Genomic DNA, 10,796 nt, shown 5'->3' on the forward strand with positions numbered 1-10,796 from the left:
GGCGCCCAAAATTAAAAGCATACTGCGACTCGCAGCTGGTAGCAAACCAGATCCAAGGGGTCTACGAAGTCTGAGACGAGCGTATGATTAAATACCTCGCCAAGGTTCGCCAACTTTCCAGCCGGTTTGCAAGTTTCGAGGTCATCAGAGTACCAAGAACAGAAAATGCCAAAGCTGACGTGCTGTCAAAACTGGCTGCCTCTGGATATACTACTCTCGGAAGCATACACATGGAGTTTCTACAAAGGTCCAGCATCGACAGTAAAGCCATGGAAGTCATGCAGGTGGAAGATGAGCCGTGCTGGATGGATGAGATCATGGGTTATCTGCGCGATGCTAGACTCCCGGAGGATAAGAAGGAAGCTCGTAAGGTGATACAGAGAGCTGCCCGATTCTCCCTCAGTGGTGACAATCTATACAAAAGGTCATATACTCTCCCATATCTGAAGTGTCTGAGGCCGAGCGACGCCGCGTATGCACTACAGGAGACTCATGAAGGAATTTGCGGAGAACATCTGGGGGGCAAAGCTCTGGCGATAAAGGTGCTGCTCAGAGGACTGTATTGGCCTACTATCAGGCAGGATGCCCTGGATCTGGTTAAAAGGTGTGAGAGGTGTCAGAAGTTCTCTCCTACCATCCACCAGCCCGCCGTAGCAATGGCTCCAATTATTAGTTCGCTCCCCTTCGCAGTATGGGGGATGGACATCCTGGGCCCTTTCCCACCGGCTTCTGGAAAGCGCATGTTCGTGGTAGTGGCGATCGACTATTTCACTAAGTGGGTGGAGGCAGAACCTCTAGCCCAGATCACTGAGCAGAATGTGCAGAACTTCTTCTGGAAGGCAGTAGTCTGTAGATTTGGGATTCCCCGTGTCTTAATCACAGACAACGGCAAATAGTTCGACTGCCGGAACTTTCGAAAGTTCTGCTCGGACCTAAAGATTGAACAGAGATTCACTTCGGTTGCTTACCCCCAGACCAATGGGCAAACGGAAGTAACTAATAGAATCCTGCTTCAGGGGATAAAGAAGAGGCTGGATGAAAAAGCTGGCCGATGGGCAGATGAGCTCTATCACGTTCTGTGGGCTTACCGCACTACTCCTCGCACGACGACTGGTGAATCGCCGTTCAACCTCTCCTTTGGTACTGAGGCTGTGATACCAGTCGATATAGGCGCTCCGTCTCCCAGAATCACCAGCTTCAACGAGCAGCTTAACGGCGACGGGCTCCGTGCCAATCTCGACTTACTAGAAGAAATCCGGGAAGAATCTCGAATCTGGGTCGCCGCTTATAAGCAGAGGGTATCAAATTATCAAAACTCCAAGATTCGCCCCAGAGAATTCAGGACAGGAGATTTGGTCCTGAGAAAGGCAGCCGTCTCCCAACCGACGAAAGTCGGGAAACTCTCCCCGACTTGGGAAGGGCCATATCGAGTGAAAGAAGTTATCCGGCCAGGAAGCTACAAGCTAGAGACACTGGAGGAGCACTTATTACCTCACGCATGGAACTCCAAAAATTTCAGGAATGATTATCAATAGCCAAAACTATCCGGCGTAAAAAGGTGACTTTGTAAATTTGTAAATTTGTTGTTATAAATAAATAATCTTTTTTGCAGACTTTGTTTCACTCTTACTCTCTGGAAACCCAGTTCACAAAACTTGGGTACTCACTGGAAACCCAGTTCACAAAACTTGGGTACTCACTGGAAACCCAGTTCCTAAACTTGGGTACTTGCTGGAAGTCCAGCTCGTCATAATTTGGCTATCAACAGCCTCAGTCCCAGGTTATCAAAATTAAAAAGACAATTCGAGCAAATCACTCAGTAGAGAAATATCAGAGACAAAGAAGGACAAATGTGATTTCATTGATCAGAATATGTGGGGCCTCGAGGGCCATTACAAAATTCATTTTAAAGAGGCTGCTAAGAGCTGTAGGGTCTCAAGGACCATTGCAAAATGAGGTCAAAATGAAAACAGAAAAATACTAAGCGTTTGGAAGAGAGGTGATGTCAGCAGGAGCATCAGCAGGAGCATCAGTAGGAGCATCTAGCTCCTCATCAGTAATCTTTGGCCTGGCAGGGAGAGTCATATTCTGCATCACTAAGTTTGGATTGCAGGCTTGGAGCTCCTGGAGGCAGTCGTAGTATCCGAGACTATAAGCCTCACTCGATAGGCTGAAGAGCTCGGCCTCTTTTTCTTCTACAGCTGCCTTCACTGCGACGTTCTGCCTCTCCTTGGCTCTTTCTCTCTGGGCGCTCATAGCCTCGGCAGCCTTATCCAGCTTTTTCTTCTCTGAGGCCAGATCCTCCATCAACAACTTCTTCTCCTCCTGTACTCGCCCGATGCTCGTTTGAAGCTCCTGGACCTCAGTGGCCAACTTTCCGTTCACCTCTTCAGATGCGGTGATGGCTTCGGAGAACTTCTTACTCTTCTCCTTGAGATCATTGTAGTATAGTGAGATCTGCAGAAAGGAACAAGCATCAGCGATGTATAGACAAAAGGAAAAATGGACAGAAAGTTAGCAAACTACATCTTTTCCTTACCTGGTAAAGCGAAGTCAACACAGCCTCCTCTCCTGTAGCTGGCGGCTCGCGAAGGACCTGTTGCTTGTCCTTCCGCAGCAGACACTTGCTCATGATCTCCCCTGCTACTCGGCTCTCGCCTAGGGCAGTGTCATCCTTCAGAACGGCCCAATTGGGTCGAAAGACGTTCTCACTAAGTCCCGTAGGAGGACGGGCTCCAGAACCGGTTCCAGTAGAAGCACCACCGGACTTAGAAGAGCCACCACCCTGGGCAAAGGGGCCTATTAGCTTCACCGTAGTCTTGGCCCTCTGAGATGGGGGTGGAGGAGTGCCCTGTGATGGGGCCGGACTCGCCAATACAGTCGCCTTTCTCTTCTGGCGCTCCTGTTGTGCCTGTGCAGCACCCTCCTGTGCCCGTGGCTGGGCTCCCTGTCTTATCTTCTCAACGGTCGATTGTTTCTTCATTTCTGCAAGACAAGCGAGCAGTCAGAAGCAAGCATATAAAAATAAACAAATTCTAAAGACAGGTCTAGCTACATACGTTCTGGAGTCGCGGCACTCACGCCCAGTCCAACTAGCACCTCCTCTCCTGAGAACTCTGCACAGCGGATAAGGCCTGATTGCTCAATCTCCTTCCGCATCAAGGCGAAAGTCTCTCTGTCCTCACTCTCGAGGAGCGGCTTTCGACTTAATTTGGAAGTGTCCGGAGTGTCCCACACTAGAGGGACAGGCCAGGGCTCACTGGCCTCCTTATCCTCGACGTAGAAGAGCCTATTCTTCCATGAATGTATTGACGAGGGGATGCCAGTAATGATTTTTAGCTCAGGGCGCTGGCTGATGTAGATCCAGCCCCCTTCCTTATGCCTCTTCAGATGTGCACAAGCACGGAATAGCGACAAGCTCACGCTCCTCTCTAACCGGCCGTGGACGAGATACAAGAACCTAGTCAGTAGTCTCCATGAGTTCGGAGCTACTTGAGCTGGGGCCAGTCCGTAGTATCGAAGCACCGCTGCGAAAAATGGGTGCAAAGAAAATCGGAGTCCCGCCCTCATCGACTCCTCATAGATACAGAGATCTCGGCTCTCGTTACAGGCTCTGTCTCCCTCTATAGCTGCCTTCAGTTCAAATCTTGGAGGCACGCAGTACTTATCCCTAATGTCCCCTAGCATGGACCTGGTGAGGTAGTTCTCCTCGACTAGAGCTCGCAGGTTGTATTTTGGGTTGGCATCCATCCGCGCTCTAGCGATCACCTCCACCGCCCGGCCACGAAGGAATGTTGTAGACGCCTCAGCAACGTCACTTTCAACACTCCCCTCTGCTCGGGGGAGACTACCAGTGGGGAGTGGAGTGGCGTTCAAGTCTAAAAATACCTCGTCCCTGTCCCCTCCGTCGTCGCTATCTACAAGATCTATCCTAGCGGACGTCCTAGCCATTACAGGCTCCTGCGGCGGCCTAAATTCTGAACTACTGCTAGTGGAGGACTCCGTACCGGACTCAGAACTCGAATTACTATCAGACATGCAGTAAAGAGAAGGGCTGAGAGGAATACCGGTGAGTGGAGCTCGTCAAGTCCTTGCGCAACTCCCACTACGAACTGCGAACTGAGAACTGAGAAGTCGAAGCTCCCAGAGCAAGAAATAGAAGAAAAGATGAAAAGTAAAAAGTAAAAAAAATGAAAGGGGGTAAACCTCCTTTTATAGCTTTTCAGAGGCGGTGGGGCAATAAATGCGATGCACGCATCTCGAGGACACTCGAATGGCGCCACGTGTCCCATATTTATGACAAAAATCAGTCCGGTCCGAACCGGACTGGCCGCAAGACGACAAAAATCAGTCCGGCAAAAGCCGAACTGGATATAACGCGTTTCAACAAAACGACAAAAATCAGTCCGGTCCGAACCGGACTGGCCGCAAGACGACAAAAACCAGTCCGGTTGAAGCCGTACTCCGATCTCCGGACTCCGAACTCCGAACTCCGGACTGAATATGACGCGTCCTATACCGCGACAAAAGCCAGTCCGGTTGAAGCCGTACTCCGATCTCCGGACTCCGAACTCCGAATTCCGGACTGAATATGACGCGTCCTATACCGCGACAAAAGCCAGTCCGGTTGAAGCTGTACTCCGATTTCCGGACTCCGAACTCCGAACTCCGGACTGAATATGACGCGTCCTATACCGCGACAAAAGCCAGTCCGGTTGAAGCCGTACTCCGATCTCCGGACTCCGAACTCCGGACTGAATATGACGCATCCTATACCGCGCCAAAAGCCAGTCCGGTTGAAGCCGTACTCCGGACTCCGAGCTCCGGACTCCGAACTCCGAACTCCGGACTCCGAACTCCAGACTCCGGACTGGATCTCCAGAATGAATTCCCCGGTTCACTTTCAAACAACGTCTGCCCATCCCGAATAACGAGTGATCACACTTTCCCAAGTCTCTCAATGACTTGGAAAACTGGGGGGCAACTGATGGGGTGTGAAAACACCAGCCTCTCACAGGCCGCCACCTGTCCCAGAGTAGGTGAGCTCCAGCCTCTCACAGGCCGCCACCTGTCCTGGAGTAGGTGAACTCCAGCCTCTCACAGGCCGTCACCTGTCCCAGAGTAGGTGAGCTCCAGTCTCTCACAGGCCGCCACCTGTCCTGGAGTAGGTGAACTCCAGCCTCTCACAGGCCGCCACCTGTCCCAGAGTAGGTGAGCTCCAGCCTCTCACAGGCCGCCACCTGTCCTGGAGTAGGTGAACTCCAGCCTCTCACAGGCCGCCACCTGTCCTGGACACCTGTCCTGGACACCTCACCAGGTTTTCCCCTATAAATAGGGGTTCAAAGCTCAAACCAATGGGTAATGAAAAATCCCTTCTCTCCCTAAAAACTCTTAGACATCTCCCCTTCACTCCTGCTCATACTGACTTGAGTGTCGAAGGGCTTGTCCGGAGTAAAACCCGGCCTGGTCTTCTGACCTCGCTTGCCTTGTGCAGGACTCAGCCCTCATAGCAGGACTCGTTCTCGACCACCTCACTCCTCGTTCACTCCGGTCCCTCAGGACTCAGCTCCCCTAGTCATCCAGCTCAGCTCTCACGTCACTGCTGTACCTGTTACCGAATTTAGGTCTAACATATGGCATTTGTAAAAAGTCAAAACTTTTGGGAGGCATTTAATTCGGTGGAAGTGAGGAGGTATTTATGAAAAGTCACAAATGGAAAGACACAAAAAGATGCCTTATCTGTTCTATCTATAGAGGATTTTTAAGAAGAGATTGGTGGAGATGTGTGCCATGCCGTGGATGGTAGGAAATGATATTCACACAACCTTATTTTGATAATTGCACTATTAACTTTTTTAAAGGCTTTCTTCAATTGGCCCTAGATACCCTTTTTGAGAATTCGTACTGCCTATAACATCTAAAATGAAGTGATGATGCGGAATTAAAACAGGGGAGTGTGAATATCATTCAATTGAGAATGAAAGAGGATTTTTAAGGCATCTTTACATACCTTTAAAAAATTATTTGCTTATAATGCTATGGGATTTGCTAGGCAATTTCGTGGAAAGTCATTTCAGAGCTCACTATAGTAAGAGAGAAAATCCACAGCAACCTCACGAATTAAAATGAAGGCTACTGATATTGGCCCAACCATGTTTTGATATTGGGAATAATCACTTTGTTTTTCACTTCTCTGGTGGGCTGCTGAGAGCTTTTGGGGGATTGTAAAAGCTTTTGATAGCTGATTAAAAAAAGTGTAAAACAAGGTGAATCAATTTGTAATCAAAACCTGGTGGTGCAGATATCAATATTCAGATGAGGTGGTTCTTCTCTCTTAAAAGACAGAAGCCGCGAAATAGCTTTTGCGAAATTGCCTTAGACACTCCCGTCTATAAATAATCTTACTCCCGTCTATAGACACTGAAGGTTTCATTGAAGTGGCAAGAGAGTGGCAGGGGTATTATGGTATCTTGATTTTATTAATAAACTAAGATCTGTCAAAGAGAAATAGTAATATTATATTTTAATATCTCTGACACTGTAATTATACTATATCTATTATATAATATTGTAAAAAAAAAGGGTTTCATTGAAGTGGCAAGAGAGTGGCAGGGGTATTATGTTATCTTGTTTTTATTAATAAACTAAGATATGTCAAAGAGAAATAGTAATATTATATTTTAATATCTCTAACATTGTAATTATACTATATCATATTATATTATATTATATTATATCTATACTATCTATGAGCAAATTTTAGATCTATTGAATTCCTTAGAGAAGAAGGCTCAGGAGGAACGCTCTGCCTCGGACGTATTTCCGGCAGCGTCGCTCGCGATTCTTCGACAGATTCCACTGAAATTGTGGGAGAGCAAATCCGACAACGGCATTGAGATGGAGCGACGTTTAGAGGATTGCTAACGCCTTTTAGTGATCCAGGTTTGATTTGGGTTCTGTAGATGTTGAGAATTTAGTGGGAGGAATCGAGGGGATGTAGATGTGTAAAGATAGGTTATGCTGCTTTAATTCTGTCTATTCTCAGGTAAAAAATTTAGGTTTCTGTTACAAACCCAAATCAGTTCTCAACGTGATTGATAAGGTTTAGTCATACTCTAAATTCAAAAAGCCCAATCAGGATAAGTTTCTTAATTCCTTTGAAAAATGCTACTCAAATGTTTTTTTTTACCAAATAAAAAGGAGGAGGGGTCTCTCATACCTGAATAGGATTAGCGTTTTTCTCCAGAGGAACTATTAGGGTTTTTCTGTAGAAGTGAGAATAGCCACAACAGGGAAGTTATAAAACGTTTTTGAAAAGCCACACCCGTTGTCGAATAGCCAACAGTTTTTTTGCGTTAAAAAAATAGGGTTGAATGCGGTTTGTAGAGGGGTGCCACATGGCACACCCTCAGCGTACCACATCCAGCTTTATATATAAGTAATAGATATATAGTTCTTAAACACAGAAATTTGGTGTAAAGCTGAATGTGTGCGTGACACGTGGTGCAGCCTCAGCTTCCCACATTCAGCTGTACTATATATATATTACCACGTACATTTATAATTAACCAACATGCATTTATATTACTCAATAAATCAAACGAGTTTTTGTCACACGCACAAGAAAACAAGCAACGAAACAAAGAAGAGAAGGGCGACTCTGATGCCCTATACATGAGCACGTACTGGTTGAACTGGATGATAATATAGTTAATGAACCAATAAATTCAGGCAAATGATATTGGCACTACCATTTTTTTATTATTGTACTAAATCAATTTGTCTTGTCTTTCTTAATTGGTTTCCAAGAGCTTTTTTTATGGAAATTGTGATAACCTTTGACAACTGGTTAGATAGTAAAAGACAAAGTGATGTCAGTGCCATCATCAAAACATGACAGTATTAGTAGCCTAAATTTAAGCTCATTAACTCTTAGTGTCTTTATTTTTACCTTATAAATCTGCCTAATGGGGTCGGGGAATGTCGTGGGGCAAATGTTTTCCAGCGTTACTCTCGCATGACCTATGACTTGTGACATGTACATATATACTGTGCTTATGACGACATAAAGTAAAAAAGACAAGGTGAGCTATTTGCCATTATCAAAAACATGGTAGTGCCAATATCATTAGCGTTAGCTTTGAAGATCATGCAACGCGGTATACGAAATTTCTACGTACGCATTGAGAGCCTTCGTGCATGACAAGAAGTAAAGAATCTTACTCCCACAACTTATGGTCAAAGTCGTTACTGAAAAAGGCAAAAGTGCCCACAAACAAGTGCTAACGTGCGCGTGGTTTGCAGTATGCAATAATCGTTCGTGGGGTCTAGTGAGTATAAATCCTCTAGTTATCTTTGTGCACGCACCAGCTGGATATGGGAATTTTCTAAGTCAAGTTACAGAGAGAGAGAGAGAGAGAGTATGGTGGGTACATTTGCTTTTTTTTTTTTGTGTGGAAGGTAATGGATTGTAGAAAAGAGATAAGGTGGAATATGTGGAACGATGAGATATTGAGATGTAGAAAGGAGATAAGGTCGAATTGGTAGAAAGATGGGGTGCAATGAAAATCATCTTTCAACCAAATTGCTAAGAAAGGTGTTAGTGATTTTGGATTTTCAAAATCATGTATTTTGCATGTTTTAGTGTTTTTGGAAAATGTTTTCATCAAAAGCGTTTGGGAAAAAGAAAATGTTTTCTTGGAAAGATTTACTTTTTACAAAAGAATGTAGAAGTGTAGTTGAAAATATAGTCCCATACCGAATGAGAAAAAGGAAAGAGAATGGCTTATAATGCCTTACCCTTCTCTACTACTTGTTTGGTTGCACATTAGGTTGAACCCATGGATGGGCCTGCGGGACGGGGCAACGCACCGTTCGCACACGCGTGGGCAATGAGCTATAGGGCGCATAGTGGCGTACGCAGCGTCGAGAGGAGCGATTGGAGCCTTTAATTTTTTTCAGATTTGATCTGGACCGTTGGATCAAGATAAAGGTGAATTGGTCGGATGGGTGGGCCGAATGGTTCGGTTGGGTTGGGCCTAACGGTTGGCCTAGTACACCAACGGTCAGCAGATGTGATCCAATGGGTTGTGTCCCTTCCCCCAACGGTCAAGAGCCCAGGGGGTGCGTCCCGCACCGTAGATGGTTGATCTAACAGTTACGGGGTTGGAGGAAGGTTTTGCACAACCCAATAGTCACTTCTAGGATCGATCACAACCATTCAATAATAAATTGGTGCGATCTAATGGTCAGATTTCAAACATTCTGGAAAGGTGCCCAGTAGAGGTGTTCTTTACACTGAAAAGACACCAGAGGCTCCATAAAAAGAGCAAATTTCTATCATCTGACAACAGAAACAAATTGGCAATTCCCTTGTGCAATTCTGACAAACTTTAAACACCCCTCTACATTCTTTCAAAATCCCCAAGTATTTTTACATACTATTTTTTCTTTTGTTTACTGTTCTAGATACTGTTCTTCTGCAGAAACAGTATCTGGAAATTTCTCTAAGGCTTGAAATTTCTAAAGGGCATTTCGGGTTTGATTCCGCTAGTGCGAGGCGTCATCAAACATTAGTAGGACTTCCCTACTAGGCTTCATTGTATCTTGGATGCAATTCGCGGATCCCCTTTGCACACTACTGGTGAGGGTGAATCTTGTCTTAAGGAAAGTGATATCACGCCTTGAAGCAACACATTTCTGTTCTCTCATCACCAACAATAAGTGGGTGCGTGTATATGTGGCAGAGTAGGAGCACTGAGTGAAAGATTCATTACGATTTTAGAGGGCATGTTTGGCAGCCATAAAAAAAATTCCATGGGAAGGGAGAGATTGTGGGGTTGCGATTGAGGAGAGCATGAAAGTCCATGGAAAACAGGAAAAACAAAAACCCAATTTGAATTAGCGTATTTTTTCCCTCCGTTTAGGGATCTCTCTCTCTCTCTCTCTCTGCTTGTTCACTCTAAAGTCTCTCTCCCCCCCCCTTCTCAGCTCCTCACACAAATATTTCATGTTGCCAGCACATGCCCTAAATGTAGTTTCGGGTCACTACAATAAATATCCTATTTGGCAATATCTTAACTTTGTAGCCAATTCACAAATGATCATCATAGCTATATCATTGCAGTAACGATTGTATTTCTGCCCCTATAAAAGCGTCACTAAAAGTTTTAGATACGAATATGGCAGAGGGATATATAAGAGGGATATATAACTGACGCTAGTTATAAGAAATAGAGACATTTTTCAATTAACCCCCTTTAACATTTTTCTTTACCTTTAAAACTTAACGAATAACGTTGAAGGGTGGTTCTTTATCCGTCGGGGGGGAATATGCGGGCGATTCTGGTCTTCTGACTCGCTCGCAGTCAGCCCCCGCCCGCCCCAATTTATCTAAGATTTTCTATCTATTCATCCATCAATCTGTCAATCAATATCAAGGCAGGTTGCAAAAACACGGCTTATATCAATTGTCAATCTCTCTCTCTCTCTCTCTCTCTCTCTATATATATATATATATATATATATATATATATATATATATATCTACTATAATAAGCTGGATGGAAAAGAAATGAATTTTTTGATTTTTTTGACAATTCTATGAGAATTACACATCACTTTTTGACTTTTTTTAACAAATGCACCCATTCAACTCACATATTTTCAATCCTACCCCCTCCTTTATGCTTTTAACAAAGGCACCCATTAAATCACATAATTTCAATCTTACCCTCCTCATTTATGGTTTTTTAATAAAAAATCTATAGGGTGATCTTAACCATCCGATTTAAGAG

Source organism: Tasmannia lanceolata, unplaced genomic scaffold (assembly GCF_043159265.1).
Source record: "Tasmannia lanceolata isolate RefF3 unplaced genomic scaffold, GAP_Taslan_0.1 ptg000013l, whole genome shotgun sequence".
In the NCBI taxonomy this organism is placed as follows: domain Eukaryota; kingdom Viridiplantae; phylum Streptophyta; class Magnoliopsida; order Canellales; family Winteraceae; genus Tasmannia; species Tasmannia lanceolata.